The sequence below is a fragment of the Nannobrachium achirus genome (genome assembly GCF_963921795.1).
Source record: "Nannobrachium achirus genome assembly, chromosome: 23".
Classification (NCBI taxonomy): Eukaryota; Metazoa; Chordata; class Actinopteri; order Myctophiformes; family Myctophidae; genus Nannobrachium; species Nannobrachium achirus.
In genome coordinates, this window is record NC_137830.1 from 21,952,641 (window position 1) to 21,976,483 (window position 23,843).

Here is a 23,843-nt window from a genome sequence, read left to right on the forward strand (position 1 = left end):
CTCAGTGGTGTAAAGTAACTAAGTACATTTACTTTACTTAAGTACAGTTTTTGAGGTATTTATACTTTGCTTGAGTATTTCCAGTATTTTCAGTACTTTTACTTTTACTCCGTTACATCTCAGAGGCAAATATTGTACTTTTACTCCACAACATTTATTTGAAAACTTTAGTTACTAGTTACTTTGCAGATATAAATTATAATATTATAAAACATTCATCAAGGACTTTAACGGTTAACCACTATTTTATACCTGGCTGTTTGAAAATAGCCGATCTACAAGCTCACAACGCGTTGTGACGCATCGCTTGTAGATCTGCTATTTTCAAAGATTTTGCACTTTTAATTTTGGTACTTTAAGTACTTTTTGATCCCAATACTTTTGTACTTTTACTCAAGTACATTTTGAATTCTGGACTTTTACTTGTAAGGGTGCCCTCACACCAAAATACCTATGAGAGTGGAATCCGCGTATTCGTATAACAGAGTATTTCTACATTGCAGTATTGATACTTTTACTCAAGTAAAACATTTCAGTACTTTTTCCACCACTGATCCTCAGCAACCTCTCTGGTGAACAAAATAAAGGTCACACAAATAACAAAAGGGGAGGGGCTGTGTGTGTGTGTGTGTGTGTGTGTGTGTGTGTGTGTGTGTGTGTGTGTGTGTGTGTGTGTGTGTGTGTGTGTGTGTGTGTGTGTGTGTGTGTGTGTGTGTGTGTGTGTGTGTGTGTGTGTGTGTGTGTGTGTGTGTGGGGGGGGACTTAGACCTATGATTACCGATGTTTTGACCAACATTATGTATAAAAAACAGTGATGTTTTCTAATCAATTGGAAGAACTTACTCGTATTTGAGAGCATTTAACTTATAAGCAAACAAGTTGATTAATGGGAGATTTCACAAAAAAGTAATTTTATTTTCTACTCAGGTTTTTTTTATTCAGTATATAGATGTTTGATATTCATTTTATCAGACACGCCCCCTTCCTATAAAAACACATTGTAACTTTAACCATGAGAGATGCACCAAAAACACCCGTCCTTGGTTCTGGTGACAGATATTGTATTGTAATACCTGAGTAGCCATGTTTTTTCAATGGATTTTTTTCTTTTCTTTTTAATATTTTTTGGGGAAAACGAAAAGGAAAATATATATATATATATATATATATATATTTTCATGTGTTATTATTTATTTAAATAGTATATATATATATATATATATATATATATATATATATATATTTAAATGTAGGAAAATAAAATGGAATTTTTTATCGAGTAGTGACCCATACAAATTGGTCTGTGAAATTGGTCCCGACTCACTGTTTGGGAAAGGGTGTTCTAGGCTGCATTAGTCTTTCGGCCTATAGCTCGACTCACTTAACTCTCCCACCGCTTCGAACGTTCACGTTCGCCCGATTGCGCAAGACCTCTCCGCCAATACGGCGCTCGTTCGGTTCGTTCGTCTGATGACTGTAAGCTGATGAGGGGTCGCGCGGCCGTCTACTGTAAACACATTTTCCGCGGTGATGGTGTAAAAAATCCATTATGCGTTAGATCAACGGAGAACAATTCACTTCCTTGTTGATTTCCTCTGGCTGTAAGGCTCTGTAGCCAGTGACTGCTCTGAATGTACGGCAACACATAGCAGGACAATTCACATTCATTCTCGCATGACGCCGCCCTCTGCTGCCTGGCAGACCAAAGTGCACTATTGCACAACCCAAAAAAATAAAAATAAATAAATAAATGTCTGTCTGTCTATCTACTATAACGTCGCAAAGGTAAGCCGCTTTTTGATGGCACCAGACCCAATAAATAAATAAATAATCTGGCAGTATGAGAGTTAAAAGGCCCATCACCGGACCCAGACTCTCTCCGGATGGCTTCTAAGTACTTTGGTGTCCAAACAAACAATAATATAAAAAATGATTATAGTAATATCTCAATAGGTTCTATGGGGCCAAACATACTATAGTCTGTGAGGGTTTTAGCAGACCCCCACCCCCCACCAGGGGTGTCGCACCAAATTCTGGGCCCTGGGTACAAGGATTCGCTTCATATTTTGTGCTTTAACTATTGAAAAATAGCAGATATACAAGCTCACAGTGCGGCACAGAGTGCCGAGCTTGTAGATCTGCTATTTTTGAAAAATCGTGAACATTTGTGCAAGTCTTTGAATATTTCAAATCCTTCTAAAGTCTTTTTGAAAAACCTGTTTCTATGTCAGTGGTGCTCAAACTTTTTCATGTGAAGGACCCCCAAAATTATATGTATTTGGCCACGGACCCCCATCTCAAAATATTCAGTTCCAGGGACCCCCCAGAAGCAAACTTTGAGTTACAAAAGATTTGCACATATTTTCACGACTTTTCAAAAATAGCAGATCTACAAGCTCGCAGCGCGGCACTTGGTGCCGCGCTGTGAGCTTGTAGATCTGCTATTTTTCAATAGCTAAATAATTATGGCCCCTCCACTTTGGGCCCTAGTAACTCAGTCCCACTTTTCCCCCCCTTGTGACGCCCCTGACTGCCTCCCTCCATCCTTTTTCTTTTTTTTCCCAGCCAAGAAGATTAACATTTCATATGATCACTCCTGACAGAGGAGTTTCTTTCAGGGGGCTCTGTGAAGGATAACCAAAAAAGGGCATTCTTTGGAAGTTCCACTCTCTCTCTCTCTCTCTCTCTCTCTCTCTCTCTCTCTCTCTCTCTCTCTCTCTCTCTCTCTCTCTCTCTCTCTACTGAAGCAGAAATTACATAACTTTCTGAAGAAGTGTTTGGGGGGGGGGGGGGTTATATTATAGCTAACTCCTGAAAGTGTACAAAATGTAACCAAATGGACTCTCCAAAAAAAAAAAAAAAAAAACAGAGTTGTGAGGATTTGGTGGTGGCTCCTAGCTGCCAGCAGTAAACATAGATGTATGATTATGTTTTTTAACAGTAGGAGGGGCCTTCTATACGTATTCACTTCTCTCTCTCTCTCTCTCTCTCTCTCTCTCTCTCTCTCTCTCTCTCTCTCTCTCTCATCCATTCGTGGTGGTTTGGTTTTGCTTCTTGCCTTTGCAGAGAGACGCGTCGATCGAAACGAAGAGCACAACTTTTACATCGTCACCCTCTTTCAAAATCAACAGGTGAGGGGAAAAAAATAACGTATTGATTGTGTTTGTTTTGGATAGCGCTCGATCATGATCTTTTTTGGGGGGGGGGAATAATAGCTACGATGATAAAGTTCAATGATGTGATGATGCAAAGGATGCAATTAAGTGCTCGTTGAAAGATCGTCCTGTGCCTTTGTATGAACGTTAGAATCGTGTAATAGCATGTTGTCACATTGTCGCCAATGAAAGAAAAGGCTAGGATTCGCCACTGTACTCGGCACAATGCAAAGTTTGTTGGCTGCTGGCCGCTCCTAGCTCTGGTCCATAGCGTTCTCCTTAATGCTATGTCACAGATGATCCCTTGCGTCCCAGGAAAGGCTGCGCACCATCTCGTCTGTAGTAAAAATACAAAATACAGTTTCGCTACTGACCAAAACAAAGACGGCTTCAGGGAGTTGAAAGACTTCTTTCCTTGGTGGGAACACTCTGAGCCTCCCACCTCACGTCTAAAATACACGTTCTGGCCAGAAAATAAACTATTTCACCGGAAGGAAAAATATCGTCAAATGGCATTTTCTATTGACAAGATCTGTAGAGGGCGCTGTGGAGTAGCTAAAACCTCCTGTGAAATATTTTCTTTTCTGGACAAAAAGTGTCTTTTAGACGTGAGGTGGGGGGCTCCGAGTGGTCCCACTAAGGAGAGTAGGCTTTCAACTTCTTAGAGCAGTCTTTGTTTTGGTGAGTAGCGAAAGTGTATTGTTTATTTTTTACTATAGACGAGAGGCTGAGCAGCCTTGGCTACAGCGACTGTGAGCGTAAGGGCTCGTGTGTGACATAGCGTTAGGGAGAACTCCTTCTAACGCTATATGGACCAGAGCTAGGCACAATGCAAAGTTTGTAACGCTGCTAAGCCGCTCCCTCTTTTGTCGTTTTGTGCACTTTAACCCCCCCCCCCCCTCTAAAAGAAAAAAAGGAGGAGGCTGGCGTCCTAGTCCTACAAATCCTTGCCTCTTTAGCTCACTTATAATTATGTACGTGTACAGGATAGGTCTCTGACTGGGAGAATTCGCATTGAGATTGTATTTGACAAACTTATGTGTGACTCTTCTCCTGTGTGTGCAGAAACTGTACACTCACTCCACTAGATTCTTATCGGGCTAAAATATGAGAAGGGGGCGGTCCACCCCCCCCCCCCTCTCTCTCTCTCTCTCTCTCTCTCTCTCTCTCCCCCCCCTCCCTCTCCCTCTGTCCGTCCGTCCGTCCCTCCCTCCCTCCCCATCTCCTATCTGAGCCCCTCTGTCTGGCAATGCCAAATTTCTCATCGGCTCATTATAACACAGACAGTGGTTCCAAAGTGGGGTCCCCCGGACAGTCCCCACTTGCGGAAGATCCGGGTTCGAATCCCTGGAATGAAAGATTATGGGTTGCAACTGTAACAGGCTCCTGAGCAAACACATGTAACACATACTTGACCTGTTGTCTGGCACAGGGGCCATCATGTGGCATGAAGGGCAGATTTGATATTGGCCCAGGGTTTCCTTCCTAAAACTCATGTGGTATGAGTTTGGACCGCTAGGCCAGCGGGCGCCCCAAAATAGTCTTATTATTACAACAAAACAACAACAACAACAACAAAAAAAAACAGTTGCCATTAGCCAACAGCCATACCTTTTGGCTCCCTTATGGACCGAGGCAAACACCATCAAACGGTCAGAATGCAGGTGGTGCTATTCGATATGTTATACACGCAGGAGATTGAAACGCATCCAGAGTCTCCTCTATCCAAAGCCACGGGAAAAGTCTCACACGAGCAAAATGGCAAGGCTTGCAGATTTAATTTACCTCTCATCGTTTCAAGGTATCACCTTCTTTACACTCCCTCCATCCCTCGGGGCGAAAGCCTCCCCTGCTCTCTCACTCCATATACGCAGGTCTTTTGAACGCAGGCTTGTTTCGGTACTAGTATCTGTGAAGTGGTGGAAGAACTACTGTTTTTCTTATGTAAAAGTAGCAATACCACATCGAGGGAATGCTCCAGTAAAATTCCTGTATTCCAAGTGCAAAACAATGCACAGCTAGTGTGAGCTTGTAGATCAGGTTTTCTCCCTTTTTTTCTTCTTTTTTTTCTATCGATTACTCACCCCATGGAGACTTGAATTCACGGGTATTTTTTTGGTCGCCTGCTTTGTTCCCTATGGAGACACAAAGTGTCTCCTCAAATGATTGGCTCAGGAATGTGACAAAAACTAAAATAATATCCATGGATTCTAGTCTCCATTGGGTGAGTAATCGATGGAAAAAAAATATATATATATTTTGAGGTGAACAACAGTATCTTAACTATCTGAACTAGCTAAAGTTTCCAAATTTGTAGTGGAGTAAAAAGTACGACACCTTGATACGTTTTGAACAATGGAAATTCTCATGTGAAGCAAAAGTACCTAAAAATTGTACAGTACTTGAGGAAATGCACTTAGTTACTTTCCACCACTCCAAGTGGCGTCACGGTGGTGGGGTGGAGCCGGGGCTAGAGCTGTACTGTATGAGGTTCTCAACCCGTGGGGAGGGAGCCAGAAGTGGGTCGAGGGCCGCGGCCCAAAGCAGGGCTTCAGTTGAGGAACCTTGTGACTCGTGACACGGCATATATCGGTTCCTGACTTTGTGGAAGATCTCAGTGCGGGGAACTATTTTGTGGACTGCTCTGCTGATGCAGTGGTTCTCAAAGTGGGGTCCGGGGACATTTGGGTATCCGACTGAAAACATATGAACCACTTAAAACCTTGCCTATGTAGAGTCTTCATACAATCGTCTCTACATTGTAGACAATTGTATATCTGCAATCCTTTGGCGACCCCCCCCCCCCCACACACACACACACACACACACACACACCCCCCAAGTGGTTAATGTGGGGGTCTTTGACATGAAAATGTTAGAGAACCAACCACACACAGGTCTATAGGGTCCTTATGGAATACCTCTCAGGCAGCGGAGGACAGCAATTGTCCGTGAAACTGTATCTGATAAGTCCAGTGCAGTGTTTTGGAGAAGACGCACGGAATGCCTCCCCCCCCCCTCTCCTCCACTACCTTATATGGGAGCAGGTCCAAGTTGGTGACGGATGAGTCAGAACGGCCTCTGGAATGCATAACACTCCTCCTGCAGGGGTCCCTCCATCTTCCCTGGGGCTTGCTTTTCATGTGCACGCTAAGCACACAGCGGCATGCACGTGCACGCCGAAACGATTAACCACTTGATCGTTATTTATTTTTTCTTCTTCTTTTTTGCTATGCAAATCACAATAGCTGATCTACTAGCTCAAAGCGTCACACACATAGAGAGCTTAAAGATGTAGATCTGCTATTTTGCCAGACCCCTGCACGGTGATAACAGGGGTCTGGCAGCTGCATGGGCGCGGGGCTGGAGCCGCTGCCAAGCCCAGAGCGACAGGGCTGGGCCGGGTAGGCAGGATGTAGGGAACACTGCCCTGCATTTCCTGCAGTCTGGTGGTGGTATCTGGACTAGCACTTGTGCGGCCAAGCACTTCTGGTACTGCTGACTCTCCCTGTAATAGCCATCGCTCACTCTGTCTGTCTCCATTTAATTCCCTCCGCCTCACCATTTCTCTCTCTCTCTATCTCCCCTCCTCCTCCTCATCCCCTCTTCCCGTTCTCCACTTGTTGGATCAGATGCAGTGGTGGTGGAAGAAATACTACGATTTTGGACTTAAAGTAAAAGTAGCAATACGGCACTGTAAAAAAAAGGGAAAAAAAAAAAAGGGGGGAAATTCCTGTCTTCAAAATCTAATTTGAGTCATAGTACTGCCTTGGTATTGGCATGAAAATATACTTTACAGTAGCAAAAGTAAAATAAATCTTTATGCAAAATTCCTCATTTCAGAATCATCTTAAACTATTAACCCCAACTCTTTTTTCTAATTAGTTTAATCAGATAGCATTTTGACGAGCTCACAATGCGTCACGATGCGTCAGGTTTTGAGTTGTAGATCTGCTACTGTATATTCGAAAACATTTGAAAGATGTTTGATTACAACTTTGATTAATTGTTCATTATCCAAATAAAAAAAGGAAATGCAAACAAAGGAGAAAAAAAAAGTAGAAAGTCAATACTACTCTAGAGTTACTTTCCACCACTGATCAGATGGTTAGAGCAGGCATATACCACTGTGTGCATGCATGCATGCTCAAGAGTGTATACTCAATGTATGTGTGGTTGTACATAATATGTATGTATGTATGTATGCACGCAAATAGAGAGAGTGTGTGTGCATGCAAGGGAGTGCGTGCGCCACACGTTTGTGTGATCCTAGATATTTATAATCCGCTGCAGTATTAGGTTCCAAGACAAGAATTCAGACTTCTCCTCTCATGGCAAAAAGCTACTTGCCACCGCAAAGCCAAAGCTGCCAACTACGTGACAAATACAAATTTGAACAAAAGGGAAGATCTGGCAGGGGGAATTTTGGAACACAAACGGTCTATTGTGTTTACCTTTTTCTTGCATTCACTATTTAGTTTCTCCAAATGCAGCAGGGTTTCTCGTGAGTGGCCGCTGACATGTCGGTCCAAACATACATCCTTTTCGTCTCAGCAGGTGTCAAGAGTTGCTTTTGTGTTCCCTTCGCAGCGCGGATCACCGAAATCACCCAAGCGTGGTTCGCAATGCGCATGCAGTTTCCACTCTGATCCCCTCGACTTTATTTGATTTTATGTTTGATTTTAAGTCGACTTTTTTATCTCAACCACAACACATCATCTCCCGTTTCCCCCCGTTTCATCAGGGGAGTCAGCAGAATAGATATCTGCCCAGTAGTTGGGGGGTGTAAAATTATTTTGGCTTTCAGGTTTGTGTCTTCAGGACAGAAGCGCTACTAGGGCAGGATTCGTGTCATTTGAAGTATTTCAGAATTTCTGTACTTTTACTTCTTCTGCTCTACCTCTCAGAGGCAAATATTATACTTTTACTCCACACCACTATTTGACATTACATTATTATACATTATAGATAGGGTTCATGTCATTTGAATGGACGCGTAGCAAGAACTCAAGGGATTCTGGCCCACTTTTTTGGGGGGGGGGCCTTTGAATTTGATAACATGTAATTTGAAGGCGCTGCATTGAGAACCACAGCACACTGTTGTATAATATGGTGAGCTGGGATGGGAGAGCCAATTCTTTGGGGTGGAAAGAGAATTCTTTTAGGATCATGTAGACTTTGTCGCACACCAGTGTCGCACACTGAAAAGGCAGATCTACAAGCTCACAACTCGTCACAACTTGTCGCAGCGCGGCACGTTGTGAGCTTGTAAATCGGCGATTTACGGAACGTGAGACCATGTGCAAAAAAGTGTAACCATGCCTCATCTAACAGAGCGACAACGGTCAAGAGATGGGCATTTTTACTTTTTATTTTTTTAAGAAAAAGCTTGCAAGCATTCTTCGCACGTGAGGTCACAAACGGCCCGAAATCTTAGACGATGTTTGTTTAGGTCCCAGAAAATATGCAGGGAGAGCTTCGCAGATGTTTGGTTAGGGATGTATAAATGTAAAATTCCTCTTACTTGCTAGTCCCCCCCCCCACCCCCCCTTAAAAATCTCACGTGGCATGAAATCTCCCTCGGTGTAATCTAGCTTCACTTTGTGTTTGTTGTTTCTCATTAGGCCTCCATGCTGCAGTGGAAAGGTTCTGTATAGGGGGGGACCTCTCTGCCAAACTGGGTTCACATGTTCAGTCCTCATGGATGTTCTGGTATTTGTTCGCTGCAGAATTAGACTCCGGTTGTCTCTTGGGTGATGGGGAATGCTGACTTCTCTTTTTTTCTCCCAGCCCTCTCTCTCTCTCTCTCTCTCTTACTCGAACCCTAAGCTACTCTATAGCAGCGGTTGTCTGACAACCAAATTAAATCTTACTCAGTCAAGAAATCCTTCTTTTTTTCAACAGGCGACAGATTCGGTACTAGGGATGGGACGATACACGATATTATCGTTTATCGTGATAAAAAACACTCGCGATAATCGTATCGTGGAGATTTAATTTATCATGCTATCGTCCTCCGTCATGCACTGGGATCAGTTCACCTTTTAATTGCCAAGCTGCATATCCCGTACCACTTAAACCCTCTATAATTGGTAAAAGGTACTTCTAATATACATAATTGAATTTAGTCTTTTTTCACTCTCTATCAAGTGTCTTTTTTTTTTTTTTTAAGATTTGTTTTTGGGCTTTATATACCTTTATTCGATAGGACAGTAGACTGACAGGAAATGAGGAGAGAGATGGGGAATGACATGTGGCAAAGGTCGTCCGGATCGGGAATCGAACCGGCGACGCCAGCAGGCATCATAGCCTAGATGTGGTATGCGCCTTGACCACCAGGCCAGCAGGCGCCCCTCTATCAAGTGTCTTTGCCAAAAAATAGCCGATCTACAAGCTCACAACACGTCACGTTGTGACGTGTTGTGAGCTGGTAGATCTGCTATTTTTTGGCAGATTTTCCGCCCCAGGATAATGGATTTTAATTATCGTGATAATATTGTAAATCGCAATTTCTTTTGTCACAATAATCGTGATATGAAATGTTCATATCGTCCCATCCCTATTCGGTACAAGAAAATGGCGCTCCTCGGAGCGTAAATCTCCACCAGGCTGGGTGGCTTACCCAGGTGTACTGTACAGTATGTCAGTCATCAAGACACAAGGAAGCTGGGGAGGGATATAGTTTTTCTGCTAGAAATATTGACATTTGTTGCATTTGTGCGCACCCCCTTTGAGTAGAAATGAAATCGCTCTGTGTTGTTTAGAGGTCCCTCGATTAAATTGGGGCACATTGGGTGCTGCGTTCATGATTTGTGAATTGTTTTGTAAAACGTCCACTCCCGCAAACTTTGGAAGACAATGATAGCCAGTCAGAATGAAATATGACGAATCTGAATGATACATGTTCTTCACATGACTCCAGAGATATTGTGAACCGATTTGTGTGAGTTTTGGTCAAAAGTGTTTTGAGTTGATTTGAGTTGTAGGCCAAAATGTAACGTATGTAACAGGATTTCTGCGAACTCGCTCTGAGGTGGGCTGTGGGTAGCTCAAACATATGCATGCCGATGGTGCCATCAGTGGGGATTTCAAGATGATAGAAACTGCCTTTGTCTTCCTGGAACAATAATAGCATGTTATTATAACAAGATGGAGTCTAATAGCGGTGTGGCTTCCATTTGTAGGAGATATGCGGAGATATCTTGTCTGTGAGCGGCGGTTCTCAATGTGGGGTCCAAGGACCCTCAAGGGTTACTTTTGGGCCGTGGTTCCCAATTGTGGGTCTCAGACCCATTTTTATGGGTCACAACCAATTTTATTTTCCTACATTTAAAAATATATTTCAAAGGACTTTCCTTTAATATTATTTTTTTTATATACATTTTAAAACAAACAAACAAAAAACATCTAAGAAATTCCATACATTTAAAAAATATATATAATTAAGAAGAAATCTACTGTAGATTTTCACTAGTTTGGTTCCTGGGCAAACGTCTAATTTCTCTTTTGGGTCTCGACTCTCGAGCTAAAACGTTTGGGAACCACTACATTTCTGTTTGGCTTTTAGGCTTTGAAGTTGCACATGGCAGATATGACGCATAACCTAACCTAAATAACCTTAATATACAAAGAAATGACTGACACATTTGACATTATACTTAAAAAAGAACATTCATAGTGGAAATAGCCGATCTACAAGCTCACGACGCGTTGTGTAGATCTGCTATTTCCACTATTTTTTTACATAAAAAAAAATATATGAACATTTTTCAACATGTTAACGATTATGAAAAATAATCGCGATTATGTCAAATAATCGCGATTAGACGATTATGTAATAATTGTGACAGCCCTACAGTGGACACACATACTGTACACAAATACACAGCCACGCTGTAAACAAGCTGTGGATTGAAATCACCCACTGACGACGTTATCTGGCAGGTAAATACAGCACTCGTCTGAGACATGGAGCAAGTAGACAACAATGGTACCTTAGTCAAATGAGCGCTAGTTAGGGGGAATATTGATAGAGACAAAGGTTTAGAAAATGGTATTCATATAACGAGCAGTGTTAAGCACTTTGCACACAGGCACGTTTATCCGCACGGATAAAACTGACAATTTCATTTTTTTAAAAGAAAACAATGATTCTCTACGACCTCATGCACAACGGATCCGAATTAGCCGTGCGACGAGTGGCTGCGGCCGTGCGTTTTTTCTCGATCGAACCCAGTTCGATTCGTGCGTCTTGTCGCATGCGGTAAAAAACTCATCACTCCTTTTATGACTCCTTTTGGGATCCGCAGCGTCGATTCCGCACAGCATTGCACACCAAATCCAATGCGTTTTATTCATGCAGCAAACAAAAAAAACGCAACTGTCCTGTGTGCAAACTAAAGGGCTTAAATTGAAGGAGACTTCAGCTCTTCAGCTAAACCTGTAATTTGGACGATATTGGCAGCTGTCTGTCAAAAAGAAAAGAGAAAAGAAATCTTCGTTCACTCAAACTCAAGTCAGTTTTTGATTTGATTTTGTTTCTTGACAAAATAGAAGCACATCCTCTCCGAGAGCCATAACATAATTCACGGTCTTTAGCCCAGTCCCAAAAAGGTCGATTTTTGCTGGCAAAAGAAAAAAGAAACCTGTGGGTCATGTGACATGTGAGACCTGTGCGTTTGAATTCCTCTGGGTGTTAGTCATGCTCTGATGAATAGGAACCACTGCTTTAAGCCAGTGGTTCTCAACCTGTGGGTCAGGACCCACAGGGGGTCCCCACATTATTATTATTATTATTTTAGATTTTTCTTTGTCACTTCACCAGTGACAGTGATGACAGTGAAGTGACAATTAAGGACTTATAAGACCCTTTTTTAATATATCAACAAAGAAGAAGAAAAAAGACCAACTGCATAAAAAGTAATCAACAAGCTATACTATAAAAAAAACTGGTCAAACATTGGCCAAATATTCAAATGATATAAGAAAGAGGCAACAAATTTGAACATTCTACGATCTACAAGCTCACAACGCCTCGCTTTGCAAGGCGTTGAAAGCTTGTAGATGTGCTATTTTCACGCTATATCTGTGGAATCGAAAATGTAACGCCTTAACTCCTACATTCCAAGTGAATATCAGGGTAGGGGGTCCCCTGTTCAAATATGATTATTTTGGGGGGTTCACAGCCTGAAAAGGTTGAGATTTTGACATTGACTTTGACATTTTCAACACGCCAAAGGATGTTGGCTGTGGACCCCTTTCTGAAAAGATAGCGTGCCAGGGACCCCCATAAGAGTTTCACCCGATTTCTCGAAACTTTTCAAAAATAGCAGGGGGTCACGATCGTCTATTTTCACCATTAACCAATTGTGTTGTGGACCCCCCCCCCCCCAACACAGTGGTGCTTGCTTAACAAGCACCACTGTCCTAATAGGCCGCCATGGCAGGCCGGTGTGGATAATTGGCACGCTGGCTCCAGCGCCAGTGCCCCTTGCCAGATGCCGTGCGCTTACCAGAAGTTCCACAGCTGTAAAAGACCTTTTCACAACCAGCTCATTTTATTTTATTATTCCTTTTGTTTCTTTTTCAATTCCCCACCTACTAAAACCCCCTTTCTTTAATGGATAGCGATTAGACTTTGGATCGTCGTCGGGGCGGCCTTGCCTCAAAACCCCAGTCTTATATGGTAAAAAGAAATCTCCTCTCTCTCTCTCCCCCGTTGTCTAACGTTTCACAAGGTTAGGTAGGTGATTGATCGCGCGAGCGATGAGGTCACCGCCCCCGAAACCGTGTTTGTGATGTCACCCTCTAGAGATGAGTGCATGTAACAAGATTGTGCGTGCGCGTGTGTGTGTGTGTGTGTGTGTGTGTGTGTGTGTGTTACGTTGTTGAACAGGGTCTTTTAGCCTACAGGCTTCTTCTCATCTGATAAAACAAGGACAGGAAATGTCTCTGTGTACTGATTGGCCCTGTGTTTGGCTTTGCCGGGCTCCCACCGGGAGCCCAGACGTGCTCAGTGTGAGTCCCCTGAGGTGTAGGAACCACCTCATGTTCTTCCCGACACCAAACATACATTTTGCTTAAAGGAGCAAATCGGCCATTTTCAATCTCTTAACCCCATTAGTTTTCAACCGTTTTCACATCAAGGTCCATTATTTCGTCACTATCGGGCAGAAACCTCGTATATCCAAGTATCAAATGTAAATGTTTTTTCGCGATGTAAAGCCCTGCTTCATCACACAAGGCCGTCGCACAAAAGTAGTGAAAACAGCAGATCTACAGGCACACAACGCCTCGCATGTGTGCTTGTAGATCGGCTGTTTTCACTAGTCTAAATCATTTTTAAAATTATAAATACAAAACAAACGGTATTTGGACATACAAGGTTTCCACCCGACAATGACAATTTATTCTGCGCTTCAGCCATAGACCGCCACTTGATGAGATTTGGCCTCAGACCCAAAAGTTCGAATATTTTCCTGTCGTTGTTGGATAGGATTTTGGCCACAATTCCATCCATGCTGTATTGACGTTGGTACCCTAGGAGAGATGACAGGCCAACGTTGACCAAAATAAAATAAAAGTCTACATTCTCTAATTGTGTACACTTCTTTTAAATCAAGTAATGCAGACATTTAACAATAATTTAACTCTTGAGATCGTACACCCTCGACCAGGGGCGCTGGAAGTGGGGTGCTGAGGGAGCTGCAGCTCCCCTGGTGGTGGGGGGGGGGGGGGAAAAAGTTTTTTTTTTTTTTTTTTTTTTTTTGCTTTTTAAAAAAAAATAAGCATATATATATACACACACACACAGAGCTATATTAAAACAATAATGTATTTGACTTTGGGGAATAAAATATGTTGAAAAAAGGTATTTGATTATCACATGGTGACCTAATCACATGGTCAACTTGCCACTTCCGGTCAGAAGGGAAGTCAAATTTAAATCCCGCTTTGATGGCACACCAAAGTCTATTTATTTGAGAACTAGAAACTGTCTATAGGCTCATTGTTGCAAACTAACACTGTTGTATATGGGGAATAAAAAACAGTAGAAAACTGTTACAAAAATAATACCCGATTTTGTAGTGTGTGCGTTAGTGACTGTGTGAGTGCATGCGTGCTGTGTGTTGCACTGTGTGCTAAAATAACTAGTAACTATATAGCTCCTTGTTACACCGTTGTGTGGGGAATAAGCACCCGAAACCGTAATAAAAATAACCCAAAACCGTATAAAAAACGTGAATCTCCCAAATCCCAAGGATTTGGGAGTTCCAGCGCCCCTGCCCTCGACAGGAAGCAGGGAGAGAGACGGAGAGTGACACGCAGCAAAGGCCGTCGGGATCGGTATTTGATCCCGCGACGCGCTGACAGCTAGAGCCTATATGTGGGATGTGCAATAATTGTTTGTAATTGATTATTAACGAATCAACGATGGCCTCCCTATTTCAACAGGTTAACTTTCAAGGAAGAGAAAGGCTGTAGTTTAGAATCCCCATCGATGATGTCACTGGTAGGTTGCTATAGCCATAGCCCACAGACATGCAGAGTGAGTAGTAGGAAATGGTGCCATCTTTTAACACAGTGGTTCTCAACCTGTGGGTCGGGACCCCCAGGGGGGTCCCCAAATTATTTTGGGGGGGGGTCCCCAGATGATTAACTTAATGTGCAACATTGCTTTCTCACTCAACAGTAAATAAACCAACATAACGTTTAAGTGTATATAGAGGGTGTATGCACATTTCTAAAGTGATAATTTAAGGACTTTTTAATACCTCTAAAATGACAAATTAAACATTGGCCAAATTGTCAAATATTAGAGGCAGATATTGTGAAAATAGCAGATCTACATGCAAAATATTAGAGGCAGATATTGTGAAAATAGCAGATCTACATGCTAAATTGTCAAATATTAGAGGCAGATATTGTGAAAATATTTTCACAATATAACCGTGTACCCTATACATAATGTTATGCCTCAACTCTTAGTGCTCGTCAGGGTGGGGGTCCCCAGTTAAAATATGATTATTTTGGGGGTCGCGGCCTGAAAAGGTTGAGAACCACTGTTTTAACAAGCATTAGTCAAGGACCAATTATATGAAGATAAGGTTGAACATGGATGATGTGGTCCTTTCATAAAAATAAAGTATCTTTGAACTTTGTGTTCTCTTTCTGCCCCCACCAAATTCCCTCTCTCTCTCCTGTCATAGTTTCCCCTGAAAACTAAACCAAAACAATCTAATCAAGGTCCCCCATTGGATCACCTTTTATTTTATTTTTTTCCCTTTTTTTAAGTCACATACTTTAAGGTACACGGGGAATTTTGGGAACACAGTGGGGGTAATGGGGGTGATGTAAATCCCAGCAGCGAGCGTGAAAAACGCCATTGAGTGCAGGCCAGTGAGGTCATGTGTTTGCACAGTTAGCGAGGTTATAGCGGTGCATGTGTCTACGCGTGGGGGTTGGAGGGGGGGCCAGTGTGTTCAGGTCCACCATAGGCCCTCGGGAGGTGTGTGTGTGTGTGTGTGTGTGTGTGTGTGTGTGTGTGTGTGTGTGTGTGTGTGTGTGTGTGTGTGTGTGTGTGTGTGTGTGTGTGTGTGTGTGTGTGTGTGTGTGTGTGTGTGTGTGTGTGTGTGTGTGTGTGTGTGCTTGTTCTTGTACTTAGTATAGGCTATTGTAGAATGTGAGAAATAGACATTGTGGGGACCATTACCGTGGTCCTCCTCATTAGAGAAATGGTTGTTTTATGATGAAATACGATATGTTTTTTTTGGGGGTTTTTTGCCGTAGAATCATCACTTTTAGACCAGCGGTCTTCCCAACCTTTTCTGGATCAGGGCCTACTTGAAAATCTTGAAAGTGTGACTTTTCAATCGACAATCAATCAAATTGATTGTTTTCCGGCCTGGATCAATAGGAGTATACTTTCTTTATCCATTTGTACACAACAGAGTGTCAGTTCAGTTTGAGTGGAGGGGAAGCGTGGTGGCTTCCATGATGAATTCTAGCGCTCACCACTGGTGTAAAGTAACTAAATAGATTTACTCAAGTACTGTACTTAGGTACACTTGTGAGGTATTTCCCAATTCCGAAATCGGTTTTGATTATTATTACAAAACATACATTAACCACATCAGCCCTATAGACATTTCGGCCATTTGAAAATAGCCGATCTACAAGCTCACAATACGTCACAATGCGACGCATTGTGAGCTTGTAGATAGGCTATTTTCAAAAGAGTTTTAGACATTTGAATACTTGACGTGGGACATTCTGCATAATGAGTACTTTCTAATTGTGCTACTTTAAGTACATTTTGGTACCAATACCTTTGTGCTTTTGCTCAAGTAAATTTTGAATACAGGACTTTTACTCTACATTGCGGTTTTGATACTTTTACTTAACACTTATGTTGCTATGATTTTTTCTCTTCAATATCCCACGTTGCCATGGTTACCATAGACTTCCATGTAATTGCGCAATTGTGTAAAAAGTGCACGCCCATGCCTAGATGATGCACCACGTGTGTGCCCACTGTTCACAGCTTTCAAACAAAAAAATCCGCTTGGAAATCCGTTCAGGCATTCATGACTTATCAGCCATTATGTTTTCTTCAGATTTAAACAAACATGGCTGCCATGTTTGAAAGAATGGGTTGGTATGGGGGTTAAACATACAATTTCGCGATCGCGAGCATGCCTAACACATTTCTGGAGGTCCAAAAAAAAATGTTGGAAAAAAAAAAAAATTGAATTTTTTTTTTCTTCTTTTTTTTCAAAAATGGCCCAAACTCGGGAAACTCGGGGTTGGCACAGCGTTGGTACCAATACAAACTCGGGAAACTCGGGGTTGGCACCAGATGTGTTAATAAGTAAGACATGTGAGTACTTTTTCCACCGCTGGTGCTCACGGATGGGGTTGGAGATCAGGCTCCTAATGGCGGGAGAAAACACTGACCTCATACTCTTCCAATATGACACTCCTCTCCTTACATGGTTATCTGTGGGAGTCAGCCATTTATTATGCCCATTGTTTTACTGTTTGGAAAGAAGGTCATATCAGTCATGTATTGGCTTTATTCCCAAGTTCTGGATATTTCTTCCTTTTTCCCCCCTTTTTCTGAATGTTGGAGTGAAAGAGGAACGCAGAGTATCTTCAATTGGCAAGTTCTATCTAATATACAGTAACAAATAAAGAAGATACATGACATTGTTGGCAACTGGAGAAACACATGCTACACAAAACAATTTTAACCAGTCTGTAAGGTAGAGCAAGTGGTTCTCAACCTGTGGGTGGAGACCCCAAATTATTTTGGGGGGTCCCCAGATGATTAACTTTCTCTCACTCAACAGTAAACAAACCAACATATGGTTTAAGTGTATAGAGGGTATCTACACATTTCTAAAGTGACAGTTTAAGGACTTTTTAATACCTCTAAAATTACAAATTAAACATTGGCCAAATTGTCAAATATAAGAGGCAGACATTGTGAAAATAGGCGATCTACGTTGTGAGCATATAGATCTGCTATTTTCACAATAGAACCGTGTTATTTATACAAAATGTCATTCCTCAACTCTTAGTGCTCGTCAGGGTGAGGGGGGGGTCAGGGTCCCCAGTTAAAATATGATTATTTTGGAGGTTGTGGCCTGAAAAGGTTGAGAACCACTGAGGTAGAGTATGTTCATACAATATAACTAGTGCATCTGCAGTGTCTGGAGGAGGTCAGAATCACTGCGCTAACCATCAACAGGCACCCACCCTCAACACATCTAGGACAGAACAAGCCCTTGCCTTGTTGTGGTCGGTTTAAACCAGCTACCTAACCTGTGGGCCAGGGCCCACTGGTTGGGGACCGCAAGGGTATTGCAAGAGGGCCCCTAAATAGGCCCCTTAGTGTGGACCCACACTAAGGTTGTAATGATAATAGGCTATATATAATTATATAATATATATTTGAGCGGTGCTAACCATTTCTACGTCTTGCTTTGTGTGTATGTATGAGTGCCTGTATATACAGTATGAGCACGAACTCACATGTATTGAGATCACTAACGTCACAGACGTACAAGTGTCCGTATGAGCACGGTATGTCCGTATGAAGATAACTAACGTCACGGATAGAACGGCCCATAGAAGGAGATATGCACGTGTGTTGTGTTTGATACCATTCGAAGTGAGCACTGCTCACTTTGCACAGGTGTGACTTTTTTTCATTGACACCTTGAAAAATTACTTTTCATTTGGTTATTGATAAATAGAAACGTATACTCTGTTAGTTTCACTGATCCAAGCCTGAACACAATGCACTTGCTCTGAAAATGCATGCGGCCCACACATCAGATGGGTGGGCTTGGAACGCTTTCAGCGTTTTCTGATCCAGGAAAGGTTTGGGAACCGCTGGTCTAAAAACGTGACGATTCTGCGGCCGTCTCTCTCCTTGCCACCTGACGGAGACACTGGGAGCAGGCTGCAGTGGGCCGTATAGTGCGCTGGTGGTAATTGTTTAAGAGTGCATTTATAGAGTGTAGTCTCTGCCTCCTAATCAGAAGCATACTCAGGCATTTACATACGGGCCCCCCTGAGGGCTGCTCCGGAATGCATCACAGAGAGAGAGAGAGAGAGAGAGATTCACACTGCAGACCTTGTCAGAACTATGAGGGCAGTGTAAAAAAAAGTGTGTAAAATAATTAATCGCAATTGAGGCAAGAGTTTGGAGTAATTGTGATATTGATTTGAAGTCATATCGCCCCGCCTTACTATATACGTGGCATTGGAACGGTGGATACCGCAAGATATAAGGAGAACCTCATTGCCCTCATCTGTACTAACCTATCCGGGGACCTTTCGCAGATTGGATCCCTCATCCCCGGATTAATTTTCGGTACCCGGCGGCGGATAATTTGTCAATTTCGCCTCCGTGCGTTTAACTATAGGAGCCTGGCAGCGATGACAAGGGGAACAGAAAATACAGCGTCAGAAAGCCGCTTTAATCACACGCTGGTCCGCGGGGACAGGAGGCTGGCACCGGAAAGCAGCCATCTTACCTCATCTGGGCTCTGCCAGTGGTGATTGGGAGAAACACTCAGTCAGGCCTTTTATTGAATAACCCCCAAGGTCTCCCCCGCCGTAGGACCTTTACTGTAATAGAGCGGCTCAATGGCTGCCGAGGTGACCGCCAAATGGTACTTGTTAAACTACGGGGGCTGATTCATGCCATGCAATTCGGGTCCAAAAACTTGATATTTCACCATTTCTTGACAACGTGTGTGTGTGTGTGTGTGTGTGTGTGTGTGTGTGTGTGTGTGTGTGTGTGTGTGTGTGTGTGTGTGTGTGTGTGTGTGTGTGTGTGTGTGTGTGTGTGTGTGTGTGTGTGTGTGTGTGTGTGTGTGTGTGTGTGTGTGTGTGTGTGTGTGTGTGTGTGTGTGTGTGTGTGTGTGTGGCAAAGTAGTCCTGTCGGATATCAGCCTAATATCAGGGGGGATTTATTTACCCCTTTGAATGAGCTGCATAGATGTGAATTTCCCATGCACGAGGAAGAAACAGGATACATACCGTCATTCACTGATGAGTGGCAACTGTAAATTCAGAGGTAATTTAAAGCTACAATCGATTAAAGGTAGGGTAAGTGTTTTCACTTAGCATTCATCCAATCATGATCAAGTGGGGGCGGGCCTTGGTGCACGTAAGGCCCGCCCCCACTCGACCATGATTGGAGGAAGGCCCCACTCTATCCTGATTGTAGGAAAACCTGTCACCCAACAGTTTTGGTAGAGCAACTTAAACTGCTTTTTTGTCCTCACGGGATAAGGCTGAAGTCCAAATATAGGAGTTACTACGGCCCAAGGTGGAGCGGCCTTAATTATTTTATACTTTAGCTATTGAAAAATAGCAGATATACAAGCTCACAGTGCATGCTGTGAGCTTGTATATCTGCTATTTTCAACAGTTATAAGGCACAAAATAACGCGTATTAATGCATTCCCACAGGTTAAACCCCCTCCCCCTATGAAGAACATTCATGGGGTGAATCAGTGAATCCTTGTACCCAGGGCCCAGAAGTTGGCCTACAAAAAAGCAACCAAAGTTATGGCACTTCTTCAAAGCCTGATCCAACCCTTCAACCCATCCCATTCACTCAGATCAGCTAACACAGGGAAGCTGGCAGAACCTTCGCTAAAACATCCAGGGACAACGCTCCACATGTCCCAGAATCTTCTCCCTTCTGGCTCTCAAACTGTGGAATGACAGTTAGAACTGCAGACTCACTCCCAATCTTCCGTCGTAATCTGAAGAGTCACATCTTCAGACTCCACCTTAGCACGTAGCACTTGCCGTAGAAAGTTTGCCCAAGCCTCGACAACACTGCAGGCTTCTGCAAAGGCCAAAAGTAATTTAGATTGCATGTTATTTAGACATGCCAGTGTAAAGTGTGTAAAGTTCTTCAAAGTACAGATTGTTTTTTGGCTGTTATAAGTTATATCCATTCCTTTATTATACTTGCGCCAGCAGAGCTTGCAAGTACTGCGTTTGGCTGGTATGTAGGTAGTACCTACCTACATATGTAGGTACTACCTACATACCAGCCGAACACAGTACTTGTGTGCTCTGCTTGATTGATTGAGTATTTTATTAGACAAAAATGGAGAACAGTACAAGTATAGACAACACAATAAAAAATGTAGTACAGTAAGTACAGTTAAACACCCTGCCTAAAAAGAGCATCCCAAATAAGTCCTTTCACTGTCTTTTTTACATCGGAAGTCCTTGGTATTCAATTCATGAACATACTGGCGCACAAGTAGGCCATACTGTACATGGCCTGGCTTGCTTACTGTAAATCCCTCTGGATTAAGAGCGTCTGCTAAATGCCTAAATTGTAATTGTAATGGAAGAGCAGCAGAGACCAAATACAACCAACTGCAGGTGTTTTAGTTATATTGTATTACTGTAACACACTACTGCAGTGGTTCTCACACTTGTTCAAGGACCCCCACATTGACACATAATATTAGCCTGCAGACCTTCCATTTGAAAAGGTATGCCAAGGACTCCCATAAGAGAAGACCTTTACTGTATAGCGGTGATTCTCAACCGTTTTCATTTCAAGGACCCACAGTTTGACATGCATTAGGGCCACGGACCCCCATTGGATCCTGTTTTGATCCCGGGAGCCCAATCTACACTGTAGTATCGTCAGAGTTAATTTAGCTCTGAGATTGTGCAAATGGAACCAAATGCACATAAGGGTCCATTTGGTCCACTTGGCATCAATCATTTGGCTGGGGACCCACTGGAACCCCCTAAAGAACCCCTGGGATTGCAGCTTGGGGAACCACGTTGGATGAAGCTACTCTTGGAAGTCCGTCTGGTTTAGTTGCTAATGAACTGCTGGTATATGCTAGTCAGGAGCAGTCATCTGGCCCCCGCTCCTTACTTATATCCAGTAATGCATATGCAGTAAATGATGTGAGCATGGTCCGCATTGGACCAACGTTAATTGCCCCCATCGCGCGCTCCTCGGCTGAGCGATGATGACACCTGTCTTGGGGAGAAAGCGAGCGGAGCTCGGAGAAGAGAGTTGGAGGAGTTTCATTCCAACATGAAATTTCCACCATTGGAAGAACAAAAAATAGCTGTGACAGAATGCTGGCACAAAAAAAAAATCCTTCTCTAATGTTATTGAAGTGCTTTGCTATCCCTCAGGCCTTTAAAGGCCAACCAAAACGTGCCACAAGTGATTTTTTTTCTCCCCCTTGAAGTGGACATAATGTATGTTTGGAACTGCGTCCAATGTAGTTGAACATTACACTTAACCACTTAAGCCCCTATATGGGCTACTTTGTCGTGTGACAATTTTCATGTCTAGGACGTGCTCAGCATCCCTCGGTAGCATCTGCCAGGACTGCATTTGTGGTCGTGAAATTGCTAGAGGAACCCATAGCCAAATGTGGGTAAATGTGTTGGTGAGCACATTATGGAGGCCAAAGCAAAAGCTGAAATATGGATTCATATCACGATTTTGGGTTTTATTCTGCCAAAAAGACACTTTGATTGTAATTTTAATCAGTCACTGCCGTCTCGGCTTGTGAACTTATTATTTGCAAGTTGTGCAAACGGCAAAAAACTTTATTCAGTTTTTTTATTCAATTATTAGCATCGCTACTTTGTTTGGACTTTGGAGCAGGTTGTGGATGGTTGGTATGAGTTGAGCCTAGTTAATCTTCCGTCGCACAACGGTGTCGTGCATCGGAAATAGCCACGCTTACAAGCTCACAACGCGGCCTACCTGCGGTGCTTTGTGAGCTTGTAGATTGTCTATTTTCCTGACGCGCAATGGATCGGGTATCAGGGCGATGTGTGGTGTGGCAGAGGAGGGCATGTGTTGGAGGGATGAGGCAGGGTGGACAGGCTGGCTGGCCTCATAAAAAAATAAAAAAAATACAAGATTTAATGAGAAACAAAAACACAGCAGCCAACCCCCAACTATAGAACAATGACTTCTTGTTAGGGAGCCCGCACCCCAACGTATGATTGAGCCTCCTGGCCTGCATCCCGGCGTGGGTTTTCTGTGGAGCTCGGTGTGTGTGTGTGTGTGTGCCCGAGTTGAGCCCCGGGACCCCCACCGCCATGCCACTCACTCCTATGACAGCCCGTCTGGGAGGACCACCTTGGATAATGGGCCCTATTAGTTCAGGTTAGAGTTAATGACCAGTAATGGTACACCGGTGCCCGGCCAAAAGCGTGTGCAGGAAGAAAAAAAAGAAAAACAGCGCGGCTAGGTGCGGCAAGCCCGAAATGAAAAACCAGTCACTCAAGCTCCGAACATAAACACGGCGGCGGGTGGGGGGGGGGCCCGCAGAGTCGCAGACCCTGTTTGTGCCAGAGCAGAGGTGACCCAGGTGCAGGTGAGGATGTCATGAGACATGAGTAGATGAGAGCACGTGGGCGAGCGCCCCTTGTGGGCACATCAGTGCCTCCATGAACCCCAATGTTATGTGTTGGGGTTTTTTGGGGACGGGGGACGGGGGGTCCAGTCCCATTTAGCGCCACAGTGCCACGGGCCAAATCGCATTTCCAGTTTTGCCCTCAGCTAAAACGAGACATGAAAAAAAGCAAAACTGTAGAACTCTGGAAAACTGGAGAGCTCACCGCCAGCGCCCCCCCAGCGCGCCGCTCAATTATTTACAATTTCACGGTTGCCTGAAATGCGTGTTATTCTAATAAATTCAAGAATTAGGAGGCTTAAATACTGCACGTATATTAAGCAATAAAGTTACATTTTATCCCCAATTTAGCGGTTAACGTCACATTAAAGGCACTCGTCGCTGATGAGGACGGCGCTACGCGGAGGTCCCGCAATTAGTCCCTGGAACGAGAGAGAGTCCAATAGAAACTTAAAGAGAGATGCTTATTAAGACTGATATTTTATCCGACAATGCCGTATGACAAAAAAAGAAAAGCCCGTTCGACTTCGCCTTCCACGTCAATAATTTTGCCAATTGAAAGTGCAGTAAGGAGGAAGTTCAATTAGTCTTCAGAGCGGCCATGCGGAAGAGGGGATGAGAGAGGGAGAGAGAGAGACAGCCATAGAGGAAGATAAGAGCGAACGAGAGGCTGGGTTGAGAGAGAGAAAGAAAGAGACAGAGACAGAGAGCTTTGTTTTGTCTCATTCGGTTCAGATAGGGT

At 43.3% G+C, this 23,843-nt stretch overlaps 1 protein-coding gene across 3 annotated transcripts in view; it reads left to right on the top strand.

The window, feature by feature from the left end:
* The first annotated feature begins 3,042 nt into the window (after positions 1-3,042).
* cald1a (caldesmon 1a) overlaps positions 3,043-23,843 on the top strand; it is a 140,210-nt gene continuing 119,409 nt past the window's right edge. For all 3 annotated transcript variants that reach the window (XR_013963318.1, XM_080754730.1, XM_080754731.1), the window contains exon 1: positions 3,043-3,131. The gene's annotated coding sequence lies outside the window, so the exon portion shown is untranslated. The remainder of the gene's footprint in view (positions 3,132-23,843) is intronic.